Source organism: Lepisma saccharinum, chromosome 3, assembly GCF_977018435.1.
Source record: "Lepisma saccharinum chromosome 3, izLepSacc3.1, whole genome shotgun sequence".
Classification (NCBI taxonomy): Eukaryota; Metazoa; Arthropoda; class Insecta; order Zygentoma; family Lepismatidae; genus Lepisma; species Lepisma saccharinum.
The window spans coordinates 133,633,663-133,655,016 of NC_139231.1; the positions used below are offsets into that span (position 1 = coordinate 133,633,663).

The following is a 21,354-nucleotide window of genomic DNA, read 5'->3' on the forward strand; positions in this document are numbered from 1 at the left end:
ATTTCAAATGATTTATGTGACACGAACTTTCTAAGGCGAAACGGTACATCCCATTTCGCCTTACACACAAATAAATTTCCCACCTGGGAATGTTATCGACTTGAAGGGTAATTCATAATGGGAGCGCAGAGCTTGTGATGTTGCGTACCTTGGCTCCCATTGTCCTCTCGGTTACGTTAGGTTAGGTTAATAATACATTAATAATAATGACCCTTCGATAATATTCCTTGGTGGGAAATTTTTTGTGTGTAAGGCGAAACGGGCAGTAATCGCGCTGAGCTATTCACTCCGTCACATTGATTGATTTGATTGATTGATTTGCTTTATTTTACTTCGCTTCTTGTGCCACTTTTGGCTAATTGGCGAAGATGGGGGTGAGTGATGATGTGATGAAATTGATGAATGGACACTCACAAATATATATGCCCAGACCAGGATTAGAATAAAGTTAGATTAGGTAGTATTCGAAAAGAAAGACCAAAATGAAAACGTGTGTTAGATTGAAGAAATTGAGTGTAATAATGCATAAACCAGTGTATGTTTTTATATTCTGTCATTTAAACCAAGTAATAAATGGTTCCACAGTTTTCATAATTCCAAAAATTAGTTTTCTATGTGAAGATGAACTTTATGACTAAAGTTTCCCTCTGAGTTTTAAAAAAAAAATCCTGATCGAAGTTTGTCAAACTTGTTAACAAAATAGAAGTAACTATACATTTCAGTACAGTAACTGAATGAAATGTAAAAAGATAATGAGAAACACTTGTTCAGTGGGGATATTAATTCCGGGTAAACTGAGATGAAACTCCAATATTTTAAGAAAATTGGAATATGGTATATTATTGACATTAAAATGTGAAATAATTTCTACCCAATAATGCCATATGTCATAGTAACAGTGGCGTAGCATGGACATTTCGGGTGGGAACGCCAAGTCCGAAGGAAGAGTCTGCCCTTTCTTGCTTAATAATTTATTTATGGTATTAGTCGCCACAGGTATTATTTGCCTGAAGTAAGCTGGCTTTTCAATAAAACATCATCATTGCATGTTTTAGCTAGAAAATTAGATGCCCCACTATGCCACAAATGTTTTGAACTCTGGTGTTCTATACCTTTTTTTATATCTTTCTGCATGACGCAAGTCATTAAAAACCTACCTGAATCACAAGCACCTCTGCACAACAGTAGACGTCATTGTTGTGGATGATCCAACTACTGATTGATTTGGTTTATTTTACTTCGCTTTTCTACCACTTTTGGTTAATTGCGAATATGAATATGAATGATGATATTGATGAAGGGACACTGACAAAGAACATCCGTGCTCACGCCGGGATTCGAACCAGGGACCTCTGTCGTCTCGGCGCACTGTGAAAAGCAGTGTGGATGATCCAAATATCGTACACTCTACTGACGTAACAGTGCCGATTAGTAATTCAGACCACTGTTTATTACATCTTGAGAATGCTGATAAACATTTTAAAATAATTTTCTCCAGAGACCATTCGATGTTAAGAGTTTTCAAATGAATGCTAAACATTTCCATTCACACAATATTAAGTAGTTAGTTAATAATAACGAAAAGAAAATAAAAAAATAATAGTTTTGCGGGTTAAGTGGTAGAGCAGCCACAGGCTGAACTTCTACCACGAGGACTTCACCAACTTACTTCACAAAAACTGTGTTGATCTTTTAGTTTCTAATACACATCGCTGTTCGTGCGATAAATTATACAATGCAGTGCCCATTAAGAAGCAGTATATTTGAGATTGGTAAAGTTACGTCAGTCAATATTGCGTATTGTAGCATCACATAGCACGAGTTGCATGAGCGCTAAGAGCGAAGAACCGAGTAGGAATTCGTACGCTGGCGTAAGAGAGCCCATTTACGCGCGTGCTGTAGAAATGGAAGCTTTCCCTCCATAAAGGCAGCAAGGAATATAGGAGTCCTGTACGCCGAACCTGCTCGGCGTCCGGCCGGGAAAGGCATTGAAAAGAGATGCTAGAACGAGTGTTGAGAGTGGAGCGTTGCAAGCGGATCGCGAAAAATAGCTATTATAATGCCATGAAGGTCAAACATATATGAAATTAGTCACGTTTTACTTTATAATCACAGCATTTAAGCACTTTTGAAATTTTAAATGTGGGAACACCGGGCGTACGGGCGTACTATGACGCTACGCCACTGCATAGTAATAGTAGAGACGGTGTATTGTTGTAATAATTCCATGCCTAAAAGTCAGTCACAAAAAAAGGAACATTTTGGCGTCCCGTTTTACGTTAAAAAAAATCGGAACAGACTAAAAAGAAGGTCTGTCCTGGCTGATATGGGATGTCTGTTCACCTTAGTCTTGACCAAGAAGGTGTTTGAGATGTGTGCTATAAGTGAGTCCCGTTCTTCAGAGTCGCCACTGTCTTCGCCTACAGTCGTGGCATGGCCTTGGTTACGCTACAGCCTCCTTTGATTTTACATGCGTAATGTGTTTTCTTCCTGTCTAAATGGTTAATATGGAACCCATTGTTCCAAAAATGAACCTGCTGGATGGAGATCGGTGCGTTCCGAGCATTTGACGGGAGAGCTAAACTGTGTGACACGTGCTATGAATGATTGACTTCGTTTGAATTGCTCCGGCCTCGAGTCTGACGCCTACATTTCGTACAGACAATGAATAAGGCGTTAGCCTGGCTATTTCGGAGCTCCCTCTCCTCGTTTGCATTTGAACGAAAACGTCTCTACCGGAAATAGATGAGAGCGTTGCGGTACTCGTTGGACCAATCTGTGCCTGTTAGAAAAATTTTAGTGCGATGGAAATGCTGTAAATTCCATGCAGTAACAGTGATATGTGTTAGCTGTTTACAATTCGGCACTAATACGCAGAAATTCTTCACAACAATTTGGCTTGACTCTTTTTTTATTTTAGCGTCCCTTTTCAGCCATTTTAAGTTAATCGCGACGATGAGGATGAGATGATGAAGGGAGCTCACAAAGGACACTAATGTCCAGGCCGGAATTCGAACTCGGGATACCTGTCGTCGTAGCGCGCTGTGCTAACAACTCCACCTCGGAGATCGGCGGATTTCTATATGATTGTGTGTCTACGTATGTGGCAGTCAAACAATCAAAACTCGGTAATCTAACTAGGTAGGTATATATTAAAATAATCATTACATACGTATACATAAAAGGGGGGAGGTTATCTAGCGTGATTCCCCCAAAATGTCCCCAAACCAAAGAAAAAATATTCTTATTTTGTAAAACCGTATTCACAGTTTACAGGGTGCCCCATAAGTTATTGCATGCAGTAAAGTAATGCACTCCACACCACGAAATACTGGATGGCAGTATGTACTTGGTTTCAGTTTAGCTCTGTGTGTAATGATGGTATTACAGTAGGATATTCTTTTCTGTTGCTCTAAATGAAGACACATTCTTGTACACGTAATGCTGCAGTGACATATGGGACACCCTGTATATATTGAGTGCCGTAAGGATCAACTTGAGATACAAACATTTTTGCACGAAAGAAACCTTACCCGCTCTCTAAATGATATCGTAAATACGCTACTTGTAACCAATTTGTTGAATTGAGTGTTAGACCAAATTTTATTTGTGACAGTTAAATATAAAAAACAAACTATACTAAGAACTGGGAGTACTCACAAACTGTAAGATAACGTGCGTAGCTGCCAAGTTAAAATATTAGGTGAATTGGAGTGATGATGTAAATTTGTAAGGCCTGTTAACTCAAACACAAGTTTCTTACGTCATGGTAGTACGTCTCTGACCCGGCATTTTCCGTGAAGATCTGTTCGTGGGCGCCAAATCTCACTGAGAAACTTTACCTTAGTCCGGAGACCGACGTCCCCTTTCTAGGTGCCAAGCTAAACTGTTCGAGTCCAGGGTACGTGTGACTGGATTAGAAATTGTGAAATCGTGATTGGGCAAAAATTTTAATCAATACCTTTGCGACTTTTAATTTATAAACTGGTATCTTTTCGTCCGACGGCCGATCTTTGGAGTCCTGGGTCGATGATCACTCACACATATAGAAAAATAATAGTTGTGTACTGAACAATCTCGGCGTTCTAGAATTTGCAGCGACGTTTACCGTAGTCCTTTAAACGGCAGCGTGACGTCAATCCGCGGTCCTCTTCGCGACACTAACACTTCCCCACGTTACTTCTTTGTAGCGGCACTTCGTAAACTTCTTGAACACACCTTCCTTCTACGCTTCGACATCACGGCGACATAAAATGAGGGAAAACTGCTCTCTGCCATCTTGTCTGCTTCGTGGTGGAGCGATTAATTGCTTCTATATCGTCTCTCTCTCTGTACTCGGGGGACGGCGAAAATGGGCGAAGTTGCTTTACTGGGGGCATTCGTGGCTTCTCACCGCTAGTCTTTCGCGGGACGTCGGCGTCGTCTCGAGACGCAGTAAGTGTCGCTTCATCTCTCAATTTCTTCTTCTAGATGGTATGTACAAGTGAGGGCTGGTGTCGCTTCATCTTCCCATTCCACTCTCTTTCTCTCTCTGTAGAACTTTTGTCGGGCGTCGGTGTCGAAGTACTCAAGGACGCTGATTCGGCTGGCGGCTTTCGGCGGTATCATTACATGGCTTCATATCGGGCTGCGGACGTCATTTGTGGCGGCGAGGCGTATGTGACTTTTGTGGCGGCGTTTTAGTGGTGTGGCATCGGGACGCTGAGCGGTGATCTGCTGCGTCGGCTTCATGCAGGCTGGGAAAACCCATGGCCCTCCTTCTCTTGTGATTTAGCCCGCCATAGTTGTATTACTGTTCCTCGTCACAAAAAGAATAACACGAATCCAGTGCACAGGTCACTAATTAACACTGCGTATTTATACCAGTAGTCACTGTCCTCACTCAGGCAGGGTGAAACACACGGCGCGGTAGAAAAAAGACAAAGTCCCGAATCTTTACTCCGACTGTCGCAGAGGTGTTGCCGGAAAGAAAACTGGCGGTATACTGTGTGTGTTCGTCTGTTCTGTCACTGTTTAAAGACACCTTGAAATTTCGAATTCTAACAGAATGACTTTTAGGCGCGGAAATCTGAAGTTCCGTCGTTGGTGGTCAAGCGTCCCTTTTTTGCTTGGTCCAGCTTCTTCAGGCACACGTGTTGCGTTAGAATGGGGTGAAAAGAATAGTTCTATCGCCTGGATTCTCATCCGGTAAGTAACATGTTCCTCCACTAATTGGCGTCCCAAGTGGAACTTCCCGTCGCCAAATGCACAAAAGTCGCTCAAACAATGAAAGATTTATCACAGCACACTGTCGAAGTTCCCAGCTCCTCTGACCGAACGGGGGAAAAGTCGACAAAAGCAGAGAAACACAAAAGGTTCAGAAACGTGGTGTTTTTCTACCCAAACTTCAAGAGGATACGAAGTTACCCAAAAATATAAAATAATGAAAACCTATGATATAGAATAATAAAACCGTAGGTGACAAAAACTGATTGTCATACGTCATAATGATGCATTATGTTACACCTTTTCATCCAGATCTAACATTCAGTATGCTAAGTCTTATGTTCCGATACGTATCTGTTATATTCATCAGCGAGAACAGTATTTTTTTCAAATGACGCAAGTAATTTCGTTCCCAGAGTGAAAAAAACATTGTTTTGTGTGTTGATTCAATATATAATTTCTAGCAGTCGATATTTAAAATATGCAGTCAGTGTTGAATTCAGCCACTTTCTTCCCGGGGAATGAGGGGGTATCAAACTTCACTCCGGGGGGATGAAGTGTAATTAGGTTTAATTATCATTAAATTATCATTTAAATATTATCATTTAATTATCTGGTGAACGAGATCGCCATGCAATCGGCCCACCTCGACCTATCCATTGATTTGGAAAGCTGTTACTGAGGAAATCCCGGACGTCGTTGAGGTAGTGTGAATTTGCCAACTCTGCAAATAGTCACTGGAAAACAGTTAAGGCAGCCATTTTGGTACAACTGTCGCTAGCACTAGCGGTGCTGTGATTCGGAACTAAGCTACTACGTGAGTCAAAACTTGATGTATTTTGCTACAAAATGGCACCAAAACCAGCTCTGTGAGGCGTAAAGTTGTAAAGTCCTTTATGAAACACCCTGTATAATGGTCTTTACTACTTTGAGAACGGTCATGGCCTATTTTTTTCGCTAGTTTGATAGCTGCGGGAAATGATGGCCTTACTCCCCCCTGTCAATTTTTTACAGTGTAATGATAATGAAAATAAAGTCGGTTAAAGTACTAACAATTTAGAACTTCGTGTTAGTTTTTATTACATTTTGCCAAGACACCAGAAGAAATGTGTTTCAAACAGCTATACAATCAATGCAATAATATCGCACATATTTTAACGCTTGCTCAGCCTTAATGACAAGTTTGAAAACAACCACGACAACTTTCTGAGTGTCATCTTCATGTCGTTATATTTTATTACTTCATGTCTAGTTTAAAATTGCCGACCTCCGCGACCGAGTCGTTGGCACAGCGCCAGGGGTGCCGGATTCGAATCCCGGGCAGGGCATGGGTTTTCTTTGTGAGTGTTCCTTCATCAATTTCATCGTATCATCACCCATCTCCATCTTCGCCATGCTACCATATTATTGCGACGTACTTCGTTACACCCACATTATGTTAATCCTTGAATTTAGACAGTCTTAGGGTCAAAAAACATTTGAAGAAATAGTCAGAAGTGTCAATCAATCTACGTTAAAATAACATGGGCCTACAAGAACAGTATAGAGTAGCATCTTGACAATGTGTGGAAAACCAAGGACGCCATCTTACTGACAACTTATTCAAAAAATGAACATTTTTCAGGTATACTAGTAATTTCAACTCTTGTACAGTACATTCATGTTCAAAAAATAACTAATATTTCCTCTCTCTATTATTTGTGTATTTTTTAAATCTTCCCGTTTTACTTCCTCAACCTATACAACACACACACAAAGTAATATTTTATAACCGATATGAATCAGTACTGACAGCTATATTTTTTAAAAAATCACTACATCCAAACGCCAAACTCCTTCCGATTTTCGAATTGCACTTGCACATACGATTAATCAATACTCAGTACCTTGTATATCATAACATTAGAGATAAAATTGTTTATAATAACGGTCTTTTAGCAACAAGTATAGCCTAAACTTGCTACAGAAATGATAATATTGCGAGTGAAGCAAACGGAATAAAATATCAATTGAATAATTCATGAGGGACCCTGATATTTACACTTTCTCGTGCTCGAGACACCCCCCCCCCCCCGTACCTCCCCATTTACTGTACCAATGCCTCTGATTGGAAGAAGTGGGAGGAGTAATTATATATAATATATATATGCACAGATAGGTAATGTGTGAAGATATTAGTATTCAAGGATCATTTACGAAAATATCAGATTGGTAAATTTTTGGGCAAAATTACCAATATCAATGCTTCACCGATAGGCTGCCTGCTTGCAACTTGTTTTGTTTATTACGCTGTTATCTCTAAAGTAATTTATTATTTTAATAACTAGCAGTTTCACAAAACTGAAAAAAGAACTACGTTTTTTTTTGTCCATAATAATGAGGCTTTCAAGTAATATAAAATTTTCTCCGTACATTGAGTATATAACTTTTGTCAACAGATGTCGCACAAACACTTTTAATAAATAATGTAATTTTTTATATATGAAAAATGACATTTGCGAAACAATATTTGCAATATCTATTGCAATTAAATACACTAAATAAAAATAGAAAAGCATATGAGTTTTTCTGCCACAGTTTTTCGGGAGTTTGAAATTATTCTGGACTTCTTACGATCAGTTTTATACATTTTTCCTTGAAAGAATAGCTCTGGGGTTACATAATTGCTTCTTCAGTTGGTTCTTCTGTTGTCTTTTTGGGAGGCACGAAATTGGTCCGGTCCACCCGGGCATAATTTTCTGCCTAATCAGGAAAATAAAAACATGTTTGTTCTTAGCTCTAGTCTCGCAATGTGTAACGTGTCTTTTCTATTTTGCTACATAAGTTTTCCAGGTGGTTTGTAGAATATTGCACATACGGAATTTGTAGGTTTCAGAATCACTTTTGGTGAAAGTACATTGATCTCGTAATCATTGAATGGTGTTTATTAAGCTCTAAGAAAGGAAACAAAATATATGTACTTATTGGTTTAAGCTCATAGGGAAGGAAATGTTATATATAAACTGTAAACACACTTAAATTTCTCTTGATTTAAAATCCAGTAAATTTTATATAATAAGATTCGATTTAAGAAATCGCCAAAATGCAGCTACAAAGGCTAAAGAATATTTTAAGTTACAATTGTGTAGTATGTTTTATTTTCACTGGAAGGAAAGTTGTTATTATTATTATTATTATTATTATTATTATTATTATTATTTCATTAACGCGCTCAACAAACATTGCCATCTATATACAGTATCCGAAACAGAAAAATGTGATCATGTGTAATCAAACTGTTCAAATGTTTTGCAAGGCCGTTTACCAGAAAAAGCCTTTCTGTGAAAAGGGTATATCTATGTATGGTGCCAAAAAACATACAAGCAATTTTCAAGCGTGTTTTTTAAATAAAAAAAATCCGATTTAAATCAGAAAAATCATGAAAAAATATTGTTTTAAATTAAAACGTCATTATTTTTATCCACCTTGTTTGTTTTATAAGGTACGTGTGACATTTGTGAGTTATATATTGTTTTATATAGTAAGAGTAATTGCCATGAAAGCATTCCCCGGTCTCAATAGGAATTTACACTTCGAACACTGGTTGAATGAAAGTTTTAAGATTGCAACGGTCGAAATATCTAATGTATATAAGAATTGTATTATCATTTGTAAGGAAATTCGTTAAACTAAGTAGTAGAATGTGGAAGTGTTCAAATTAGTTATTGTAGCGCGATGAACCGAATGGAAACATCTGCTAACTAAACCTTTTTATTTTTTCGAAAGAAATGTTATAATATTAAATAATAAGTTTCTGTCATAAATATTAGAAGATACATTGATAAAATTCATTACAAAATAATGATATCCATTAACGTATATGTTATTGTAATATTAGTATCAGAGACTGTTTCTTTCGAAGAGCATCTTGGTGATATTCGAAATAAAGAGGACAAAACAAACATGCCATTATGCCCTGACTAGGCAGTAATAATACTTCATTATTTTCTTCTTCGTTACCTTCTCTTCTTCTTGGTTACCTTCTCTTCTTCTTGGTTGCCTTCTCTTCTTCTTGGTTGCCTTCTCTTCTTCTTGGTGTTCTCTCAGTGTTTCCGGAACTAATTTTGTGACTTCCTGGTGCACTGTTATGGGCGGTATCTATACAAGATGACACAAGACTTGTCGCAGTCTCGTCCCGTCTCGTGAATGAGAATGATCATCTCGGTCTCGCCTTCAGTTACAAACGGTTGCCTCGTTTTCAAACTCGTATCGAAACACCCGTTTACCTTCAAGCTAACGTTAAACAATGCACCAGATTCATGTACAGTCATGTACACTTCTATGGATTGAAACGATTCCATTGAAAGTTAATGAGATTTTTACAATCAAGAAGTGTCCATGACTGTACAATCACTCTTACGAATAGACATCTGTATCCTTTTCGGTCTCGTCTAACAAGCTACGAAGGGTACGTCTCGATTTTCGCCGACGGAGTGGTTAGCACAATGTACTACGACACCATGGATCACGGTTTCGAATCCCGGTGTGCATGTTCTTTGTGAGTTCTTATCATCAGTCATCCAAATCTTCGCGATTAGCCAAAAGTGTCAGAAAAGCGAAGTAAAATAAACCAATTCAATCAACCGTTTTGATTTTCAAACAGTGTCCTCAGTCTCTGTCCAGACTTGTTTCGTCTCAATAGAACCTCCTCATGATATTATTTTCAAGGAAGAATGAAAATTACTGCGGGTTTATTTGGTAACATAAATGGATGTTATGCATTGGCAGCTTGGAAGCGAGTCATGGCTCCCGAAGCACCCAGTCAACAAGCGAGCCGAACAGGCTCGCTAGCAAGAAAAGCGCGCACTCTACTGACCACAATGTGCACAAATTAAGCCAATGTGGAAATTTAAATTCAGGAAGTCTGGAATATGGCAGAAACCAACTAGTAAGCAGTTCACTTCGAAAGCCTCGTTATTATGGAAACCAGTGGTATTCATGGCTTAGTTTACGAGATTCCTCTGAGAACTTTAGGAATTTATTATTTTGCCTGCAAAAATTACATATCTTTAAGGAGACATAAAAAGATGCTCGAAAAACTAGTTCAAGTAAGAGTCAAATGCAAACCTTCTTTTGTTTTTGTTTCTTATCTACAGTAGTAGATTTCTGTATGTAGGGTTGCACAAGTTTGCTGCATTTTAGCACAGACCTATTACTGATCTACATATATTTTCAAGTTTGAATTAGTGCCCCTATACCTCAAGAAGAATAAATCTTTAGGGTCCACGTGTAGTGACTTACGAGCCACTGCGAAGGCCTTTCCACCTATCTGACAGCGAACTGAGGCCATTGTCGAACTTTCTCCTCCATTAGTAAACTTGCGGGTGTGGTAAGCATGTACACAGATATTGAATTTTTATTTGCCGAGAAATTTCTGTAAGTTTTAGGTTGACAAGAGGGCAAGAAAGCACTTCTCTTCACTGGTGTATAGGAGGCGCCATCTTTATAATAACAAATATGGCGTTTTTGGTTCTCACTTGATTACTGTTGCAGCCATGAGATTGTCTTATAAATAGCATTTGATACGTCATGTAAATTTGAGCTGTATACAGTTTGTAATTTTTGTCGGAATTTTAAGGTTTTCAGAATCATGTAATACATTCGCAATTTTTGAAAGAATCATCGTCCACGAATACTGGAAATTTGCTACAAAGTGCAAAATATACGGTGTACGCACTCTCCCTCTCTCTCTCTCTCTCTCCCCCTCCCTCTGTCCCTTTTTCTTCCTAGCTCTCTCTTTTTCTCCCTCCCCCATTTTCTCATCAATCCCTATTAGAAGTCACCGCACAACGCTGCCAATATGCAGACCAATATAATGCGCTACTGAAATCTAGAAAGCCGTACCTTTTTTTTTTTATCCGACAACAGTGTTTGTAATTATGTAAATCCTCTTTCCAAAATGAAGATGGTTAGCCATATTTCTGGTGGAACAATTGCAGATAAAACCTTATATGCCTAATAAATGTAGTCCCTCTGGGATGATTGTGATATTTTGGTAGTTTTGTTGCTATGAATACCATTGATAACAATTACTTTGGTTTCTCATTATTGCTGTTTCCTGGTTTAGTTGTTGTACAGTACACACAACAATTGCCATTGACTTATTGAAAACAGTCAGTTTTTATCAGAAGCTAAGTTTTTTCTTCTTCAAATATAGGCTAAGAAACCCATGAATCCAACTATCATAAAGCTATACACTTCGGAATATGATCTTAAAACATTTAATTCATAAATTAATACAAGTTTGGATTAAAATAGGGTAACCAGATTTTCTGAATCGAAAAGCAGTGTTTTCTTCTTTATTTCATTTTTGTTACTTAACGTCGCTTTTCTGTCACTTTTGACATGATTAAATTCATGAATGGACACTCATAATGAACATCCATGCCCAGGCTGGGATTTGACCCCAAAACCCCTGGCGTCGTAACGTTCAACCACTCCGCCACGGAGGTCTTCCCTTCTTATATATTTCCCTTTTCATTTCACTCTTTTTCGTTCTTCCTATTTGTTATCTTTTGAATTTTTCAGATTAACGTTCCTATCTCTCTCGTTCTTACTGTTTTTTTTGTGTTTCCTTTCTTTCTTACCATACATTGTGAAATAGTATTAATATATTAATCAATACTGAGAATATATTTGTCTCTTCCCGCAGCTGTAGTAATCATCTCATCAACACAGGCGCAACCATGATTTTTTTTGGCTGGGGGGAGGGGCAAGTACCAGGATAAACGTACCAATAATAATAATAATAATAATAATGATAAAAATAATGTTACTAATAATGTTATAACATTATTATTATTATTATTATTATTATTATTGATTTGCTTTATTTTACTTCGCTTCTTGTGCCACTTTTGGCTAATTTGCGAAAATGGGGATGAGTGATGGCATGATGAAAATGATGAATGGATACTCACAAACATCCATGCCCAAGCCGGGATTCCAACCCAGGACCAACATTATTATTACTATTAGTAGTGGTAGTATCAAAGATGTTGTTATCCTCGTAAATTACGCAAAAAGGGGGTAGAAGTTTGTGCTAACGCATTTGTGCTCGAACAAACTATTTGAATTATTTTTTAACACGTTCAATTCCAAATTAATAACGGAAAACAAGAACATAAACTATTTTTGAAAGATAGAAAATGCTTGATAAATGCATTCCAAATATAATTATTTTTTACATTAACATAACTTTTATGCACGATATATGTTTCACACATATGCAACGTGGACACTAAATTGTGTACGTATTCAAAGTTTCTTTAACAAACATTATATACAGCATATATTATTTAAATACATTACACAACCAATTCATCCATCTCACAATAAACCAACAGCAAAAATTACATAAATTGTCTCTGAAAAGTGCACGCTTCCTTTCCTCAAAACAATTGTTCATGCATTTAAAACAAAAATGAATTCAGACAAGTTTTATTTGTCTGTCTGGTGATTTATAGTGCATTACAGCGAATAAACATAAATTGCCAGCGAAGCGAGCAAGAAATTTTTTGGATCCAACTTATTGCAGGCTGAAATCAATATTAATTTAATAGGGCGCAAATAATTTCACGGAACGCCATGGCATTATATCATGTACAACTTTTGTGTCTCCCGATGGTGTAGTGGTAACATCGTCGCCTTGTGATCAAGGGGTCCTGGGTTCGATACCCGGTGGAGACACATAGTGGTTCGGAACCCACTTTAAGCTATAGGCCCAGTCTCAATTGGCCTTTCTGTGCATACTTTAAAAAAAAAAACACAATTCAATCAATCAATTTTACAACTTCTTTTCATTTAGATCGTTCGGCGCTCAGGGTCGTCTCCTGCGGTTCCCTAGCTACGGTTCTGAACTTGTTAAGACTAAGAAAAGCAGGTATTGCAATCGAAGCGAACAAGAAAATTTTACGAAAAGTATTTTCATTTGCATAAAATTTGAAGTTTTGGGCGGTAATTGCTCCCTGCAGGTACACTTGGCCGTCAATGTTTGCCCCCCTAGAACTCATTTCCGACAAAGGTTGCGGGGGGGGGGGGGGCAATGCTCCCCTGCCCCTCCGCCTGTGGTTGCGCAACTGCTCATCAATGCATCAAACATGCAAATCCCCAGAATTGGGCTATTTTCAATTTTCAAAGCGCCCCTGCACTCTGCACCTTGCATGTCCTTTCAAGAACAGATAGCATGCAATATCTGCTTCCATCCTCAGACCATTCCGCTCCCTCCAGGTTGCAACACTGCGAACCAACGTCGCCGCAGAGAATGGAGTGGGGAAATGTGGTGTGAGCTGCGCAACAGCTATTTGCAGCGTCTTGTTTTTAAACTTGTCAAGTTATAAGCAATGAACATATGCTTTACAGAGCGAAGCGAGCGTGAACATTTTGGGATCTACAAGTATTTCTATGCAAACTAACAATACTATTAATTTAAAAGGCACCAACAGTTTCACAGAAGTAAACAATTCGTATGTTTTGCAGGACATTTCGCAGGACGCTGTTGAAGAAAAAGGACATATTTGTTTTTTTGGAGCGTCATCGCAGACAGCAGGATATAACCATAAAAAAAAAGGACTGTCTTGCGAAAATCAGGACGTGTGGTAACCCTAATTAAAAGTAATTAATTCTTGCGCGGAAGGCTCTACCGGTAACAGCATGAATAACTATACTATACTTTATAATATGTTCATGGCTGACTATACCATATCGCCGAAGATTTTAAAATTCGTCTAGCAACAGTGCAAAAACTTATAATGGCATGTTTATTATTGAGATTTAATTAATTGGACACGTGATACAGTCTAATCAGGACTGGTCTTTCTGTGTTACTGGGGATCGAACCGGAGACAACTTGATTACACTACGAAATCGGGGAGGCCCGTAATTTCACTTGTAAAAACAAAGCATCACGTATAAAGTCGTCTGGAATATAATTGGCTCAGTACTTTCCCTAAAGGCGTTGCAATTGAATTTGACATTTTATAGAATTTTATGCAGTCACACTTGCAAGTCTTCAACCGTAATGATAGCAGCAATATAAATTAGTAATAAATATGCGCGATTCACATTCAATTTGAAATATCTAAAGTGACCTACTTTTTCAATATTCAGTTTTTAAGCATTACGAATTATGACGAGCTGTCATAAGGCTTTCTGGTAATTTGAGTTTCGGGTGTGGGTAAAGTAGACCATCTCACATCCTAAGACGATGAACTCGTCTAGTGCAGAGAATTCACGATAGGTGGAATGCCTATGCAATATAAAAACTTTGCTGCTTTAGTACTTACGCGAAGAATCGCTAGATGGCTCTGACCGTTGTGCGCGTTTAAATTGTGAATTCCTTTGTTTGATATCCGATTTTCTCGCGGTTTCTTTATGCACAAGGACATTTTGATGTGTCGGTCACTGCACGCATGGGCAATTCGCAGTAATGGCGCAAAATAATAAAATTTACAGCGTTTTGGTCTAGATGCCATTGGTTAATTAACAGCAAAAAGTTTATCTTAATAAACATTACAATAGATTCTTAACACATACGCATATTTGTTAACGTGTGATTTCTTAATCAAGTAAATTGTTGGTTTGGTAAAGACAATCGTGCTCTGCACAAAAGGTTGGGGGCAACGAGGACTAAAAGAAGAAGAAGAAAGGAGAGAAAAGCGGGTTAAGGATTCCGGGAAATGGACGCTAAACAAACGGCATCGTGAGGAATATACGGTGACCAAGATCTGCAAATTTCGGCGTGGACGCCTGAGTTGCACGATTACCTTACTTGGCCATAGGGCGAGAAGCGATGAGCCAATGTTTTGGAGTAAACACGGATCATTGGGAATGCGAGCTGGATTTGGAATACTGAAACATAACAAGGTGGTATGAGGAGCGAATTTTGCCTCGTGATATCTCAAGTGAGGTAAGCTGCATATGTACTTTTAGTATTGCATGAGCTCATGTTTCAACGCTTGTAGGTAGATCTACCCGTCGGTCAATGTACTTCGAAGCATGCTAGCGTGTGGTCAGTGTGGTTCTTTAGATAACGAACAAATCGTTATTTGCACCGCGTGAATGAGCGCGAGGAAAATGGACGCCATTGTAGTCTGAAATTTGAATTCTTGACAGCTTGAGCGAAACGCGTTTGACATTTGATAATATATAAAGTGATGATTTGGCCATGATACATATTGGACGTTATATGTCACAGAATTGCTTGGTTTGATGTATATTTGATATTGTTAATTTCACGTCGATCACAAATATCATATGTATATATTTTCGCAGTATGTTTTGCATGGTGTGCATTTGGTATTGATAAGTTCTTGAAGTTCACATGACCATATATGGTGGCTTTCACGATCAACATATTGTCAGTTGATTCGTATATCATAGTTCAATAAGGAGATTCTCTCCTTCATACTAAGAACAATACATGCTTCAATAAGGTTGAAAAAATTATGTTAAAGCATTTGAAAATCAGATGACTGATAATGCTCTCATAAAAATGATACGGGTGTAATTATTCAACTCAATAAATGAGTTCATTGTTTCTTGGTGTTCATATTTGCAGTCTTTAACATATACATTAATTTTGGTTATTCGTGACAATGCTTATATGTTTAATTCTTCCTTTTCAGAGGGGGGAATTGCGCATGTGTCAGTAAATTGGGTTAGTGTCATTACTATGGAAAGTGGTTATTGTTAGTTGTAAGTCAAATATTTACTGTTTAAAACCCGAAGGTATAGAAATTAAATTTCCAGCGATCTGCACGCGTCACCAGCGCTATCAGGCAAAATTTCGTAAAGTTAATAATCTTACTTAGCCCGTCGCAAGATTGATGAGACTCAATTATTGAGTCGTTGTTGCTGGGTTTATACTAATAAATTTAATCTAAATCTCATTTAGTCCGTCGCAGAATTCTGAGAGCTATGTTCTGTATGGTGTGTAACAGGCCTTCGTTCTCTTATTCATACTTTATGATAAAGACATATTCAAAATAATATTGCCCTTGTTACACATAATTACTGATAAAATACAAAGGAAAACTATTTTACCGTGAGAAGAAAAGGCAATAAAGCAGCGAAACCGTACAATCCGTGGGAAGCCATTGAAGCAGGAACAATATATAATGTGGTAAACAGTATCTAAATTGAATGATTCGTATTGGGAGTGCATCAACTTATTTTTCATTTCACACCTATACACAAAGAACGAATTGTAAAACGCGATAATGACAAAATCCCTATAGGTTATACGATGCGTATACACAGCACGCCACATAAACACACATAATGTCTACAAATTGAGGAGAGGTGGTGTACAGGGGTACATTTTCCCTCCCCCGAGATTATTGGAACGGACTACAATACCCCCATAAATCTTTTGATCCGAATTGTACCATCCCCTTCAAATAATGCTGCCGTTCAAAGAATATATTTATCGTATAAATACTAAAACTTTATTTTGTCTACATTCAAACCACCGTGAACTCCATTTTATATTCACATGTGGTTACTTCCCTTGTTCTGTGGTCTCGGAAGACGTCATAAGGAAGCAAAAATTGTTTAAAATGAGTGCAAAACGAGGCTTATCTGTTCTTGAATAGCACTTCTTAAAATCCTGTTAAAAGATTTCTTCAAAATGGACATAATTTAAAAAAGAAACAAATTAAGTTGTGAATATTGCTTTTTCATTGGCACTACAAAGTTATACAAATTTCATTTTGATTGATTGATTGACTGATTTGCTTTATTTTACTTCGCCTTTTGTGCCACTTTTGGCTAATTTGCGAAGATGGGAATAACTGATTATATGATGAAATTGATTAATGGACACTCACGAACACCCATGCCCAGGCTGTGATTCGAACCCGGGACCCCTGGCGTCGTAGCGCGATGTGCTAACCACTTCGCTACGGTTGCCGGCAAATGTTATTTTGAAAATTGAGAGCTATGTGACCTGTCCTAAAGTGAAAATACACATGCGCACACAAAACGCAAATATTTTTTTCATATGGAAATTGAACTTTGTACGCCCCTCAGTCAAAAACCTTCCTTTGGCGCTGACCTTGATGGATTGATTTGGTTTATTTTACTTCGCTTTTGTGCCATAATCGCGACGATAAGGATGAGTAATGATTAAAAGTGATGAAAGAACACTCACAATGACCACCGACACCCAGGCCGGGGTTCGAATCCCATACCTACTGACCTAGATATTCGAAAATTTTCTACTGACAAGAATTTGATTATACTTGAATTTCGCATTGCCTCCAGAATAGTACACGTAATGCGACACGCAAAGGTCGTAGGTTCGAATGTAGGACAATACATACATGTTTCGTTATTTGAGCAATCCATCATCGCTGAGATTGACCTAGAGATGTTCTCTAACCAACAATACAAATGAAACGCTGTTAAATGTCTGCTGTGCATTACTTGCTTTTCTAGCGTCTGCAAAGACGACCAAAGACCTTTGTTAAGACACAGCTCAGTCTGCAGCCTTTACTTTTTCGTCGATTTCCATCTCAAAGTGTCTCTTTGTTGGGATCTCGCCTAAGAACCCACGAGATCCGACTTTCACAGCTGCCGACGCTTCATAAAAAAAAAGGAATGACAGGGGGGGGGAGGGGGGGGATGTCAAATAAATACCCAGGCGAAGTCATCAACACAAGAGGGCACCACTTTCTCCCTCGTTCTTCTGTTTGTTTCTTCTTTCCATAAACAAGAAAATTCGTGCTGGGAAGCGGAAAGAGGATTTCCTTCGTCGATTCCGCTCGGTTTCAAATCTTTAATCAGAACTTGGCCTCGAATTGGCAGCAAGTAATGATTTTGAAAAAGAAAAGGGAAACAGCTTAAGGTTGGGAAACTGTATGTTCGATACAGTTCCTCTGCCATGATAGTGAATGTCCGTGCTGGTCGCATAGTTTGCATATTGTACGCCTGTAGTGTTCATTCTGTAATTTTGTAAGATAATTAATTGATATCCGTTTTAATCGAATACCCCATGCTTTCAAAGTATATGCACGTTAACAGTTTTCGAGGGACGTTAGATGTTCTTGGGGGGGGGAGGAGATGAGAACATTCATTCTGTTTCCTTTATAACTGCTTACTGCTTGCGCTTTCACCTGACTTAAGAATACAAAGCACTTTGTTTACATGGTAGATTTAGCTTTCCAACATCTTTATCAGGGAAGAGTTTGAGTTCTTAAGTCCACTTTATGTACAGAGGCTAATCGGGACAGATGTTCCCAAACTTTTTCGTTCCACGGCGCCCTTAGTGTTTCAAGTTTTTTTTCGCGGCGCCGAAGTCAGAATTTAGGCCTATCTAAAAGTTCCAACGCTCAGCAAATGTAATTAGGTTTCTTGCCTTAAGTTAAAAAGTAAACACACATTTCAAATTCAGAAATATTTTATGTGTAAAAAGTGCTAAATACGCACATATTTGGAAGTACGTTACATTTCAGTGGCGGCGCACGCTTTGGGAACGAACCAATTACCTGCAATTTACAGTGGGATCGAAACCACTATGTTTCTCCGCCCGGTATCGAACCCGGGACCCTTTTTTATAACAAGGCTACGACTATACCACTACACCATCAGAGAGACCTTTCGGGTAAGAAGCTGCCCTTTGAACTCCCAGTGCACCTTTTAGCACATTAATACAGAGGGGTCCCAAAAAATGTACTCACTGTTTGTAATACAATAATTTCGAAACAGACAGACTTATACGCACTAATCTCATGTGGACGTGTAGTGTAACTGTTTAATTTGTCACAGGTAGGTGGCGCTGGCAATTTGCGCCGCGCATGCGCGAGTGTTGGAGCGATCACGCCAGTACAGCGGAAGACAGTCGAGTAGCAACAATGGCTGCGGTACGATTATCTGTTGTGGAACGCAAGGCTGTATTGAAATGGTTCTGGAAGTACGAGAACATTCAAGATGTTCAACGGCAGTGGCAGAATGAGTTTGGAACATGGCCTACAACACGTCGAACAATAGCCCGTATTCGTGATAAGTTCGAATCCAACCGAACTGTTCATGATGTGCACAAGGCAAGATCCATTCGACAATGAACAGCTACAAGTCCAGAGTCCAGTGCTGCGGTGTTGCAACATTTCACCCGATCACCGCAAAAATCAGTGAACCAGGGAGCACGCGAAAGTGGGGTGAGCCGGTCAAGCGTAAGACTCATTCTGAAGGGTGCACCGTGGAAAGTGTACATTCCAAGACTGCTAGACGCGATCAACGAGGACTATCCGGATCGTAGGGTCGAATACTGCGAATGGTTTAAGCACATGGTTCGCTTAATGCAAGGACAGTTGTGTGGTCTGACGAGGCGTAATTCAAACGTAACGGTACTGTGAACCGCCACAAATGTGTCTACTGGTCGCCCGTCAAATCTCACGTTTATGTGGAGAAGGCAGTCAATTTACCGGTGCTTAACGTGTGGTGTGGTCTGTCATTGCGTGGTTTGATTGGTCCCTTCTTCTTCAAGGGTACCGTAACCGGTGAGGTGTATCTTGAAAAACTTCAGTCAAGGATTTTGCCTGCCATCCGAACCCTGTTTGGAGATGAACTGTTTTACCTGCAGCAAGATGGAGCCCCGCCTCACTACCATCGGGATGTCAGGTCGTTCCTGGATGACACTCTCCCCGGACGGTGGATAGGTCGACGCGGTGCTATTGAGTACCCACCTCGGTCCCCTGATTTGACACCACTGGACTTCCACCTGTAGGGGACCGTCAAGAATGACGTGTATCGCCAAAAACCAACTACACTCAACGAGCTACGTGAAAAAATAATAGTATCATGTGCTGCCATTACGCCAGATACACTGACGACAGTAGTACGGTCTGCAGTTCGGTGCCATCGGAGTTCTTTAGAAGTTACTGGTGATCATTTTGAACATCTAATATAACTCTCTCTCAGTGCCAAAAATTGTACCCACAAGTCAATTTTGTCAGAAGATATGGACTATCAAACAGTGAGTACATTTTTTTGGACCCCCTTGTATTCGCAGTAGCCTCTGCGCATGTGCGAGTCTACGCTGCAACGTCAGAGATAGGCTGATTCAATGTGCGCTGGTAGCTTCGTGCGCATGCGCGTGTAGAACAGACACGTGCGCATGGGTCATGTTTTATGACAAGCCATCTGCAAGTACCATTTTACCGTATTCAATCGTTTACACCCGTCTGTTCTTCAGTTAATTGGGTGAGAGGGATTAATGTATTTATGCGTACCGCCACTCGTCAGTGGAAGGCTATTAGTTCTAGCGACTGTTTACTTTTGAATGGTTAGCATTATCAGATGGTCCCAAGTGCGTCGAGAGCGATTTATGGACAGGACAGCTCTAAGAAGCGACATTCTTTTCTCTCTCGAGCAGCGACATTTTCTTCCTCCAAGTTTATACTGCACGCTTGTCTTTGACACGATACGGAGTGGAAAAGAAAAGCCTGCATGCTCCGAGGTCGACGACCTGGCCACACTGTATCTGCATGCAACTCCAGCGAAGTTGGTATACTTCTACGAGAGTGAGAGAGAGAGAGAGTCAGTGTTATCGCCCGGTATGTGAACGAAAGAGTTCACACACACAAACACGTATACAAATATACAGGAAAAAGAAGTAGGAAAAGAAAAACAAAGGAGTGTCGGCGTGTGAGAAAGATCGATTGCTAAGAAACGTGCCGAAATCGCTCACATGAGGAACGTGAGAGTTCGTTATTACATTCCCCGCAGTCGTACCCTACCGATAGTGCTGCGCAAGTCGTCGAAGACAAAGATACCCTTTTAGAACAATTTCCGCGCTTTTTTTCTTAACCGTGGGCGATTGAGTGGAGAGGATATTCTGATTTAAAAGTAGGTTACACATGCTGATCCGTGTTCGCACGTTATAATTTTCAATTCAAGGAGCCGTGGCGGAGTCGTTAGCACAGCGAGGTACCACGCCAGAGGTCTCGGGTTCGAATCCCGGCCTGGTTATGGATGTTCTGTGCGTGTCTCTTCATCGTATCATCCCTCAACCTCATATTCGCGATTAGAAAAAAGTAGCAGAAAAGCGAAGTAAAATAAACCAAATCAATCAATCGATCAATTTAATTCAAGGCAGTTGAAGAGGAAACG

The 21,354-nt window shown here is 39.3% G+C and overlaps 1 protein-coding gene across 1 annotated transcript in view; it reads left to right on the forward strand.

The window, feature by feature from the left end:
- Window positions 1-21,354, forward strand: part of LOC145985429 (uncharacterized) — a 232,749-nt gene that overhangs the window by 33,162 nt on the left and 178,233 nt on the right. The gene's annotated exons all lie outside the window — the stretch shown is intronic.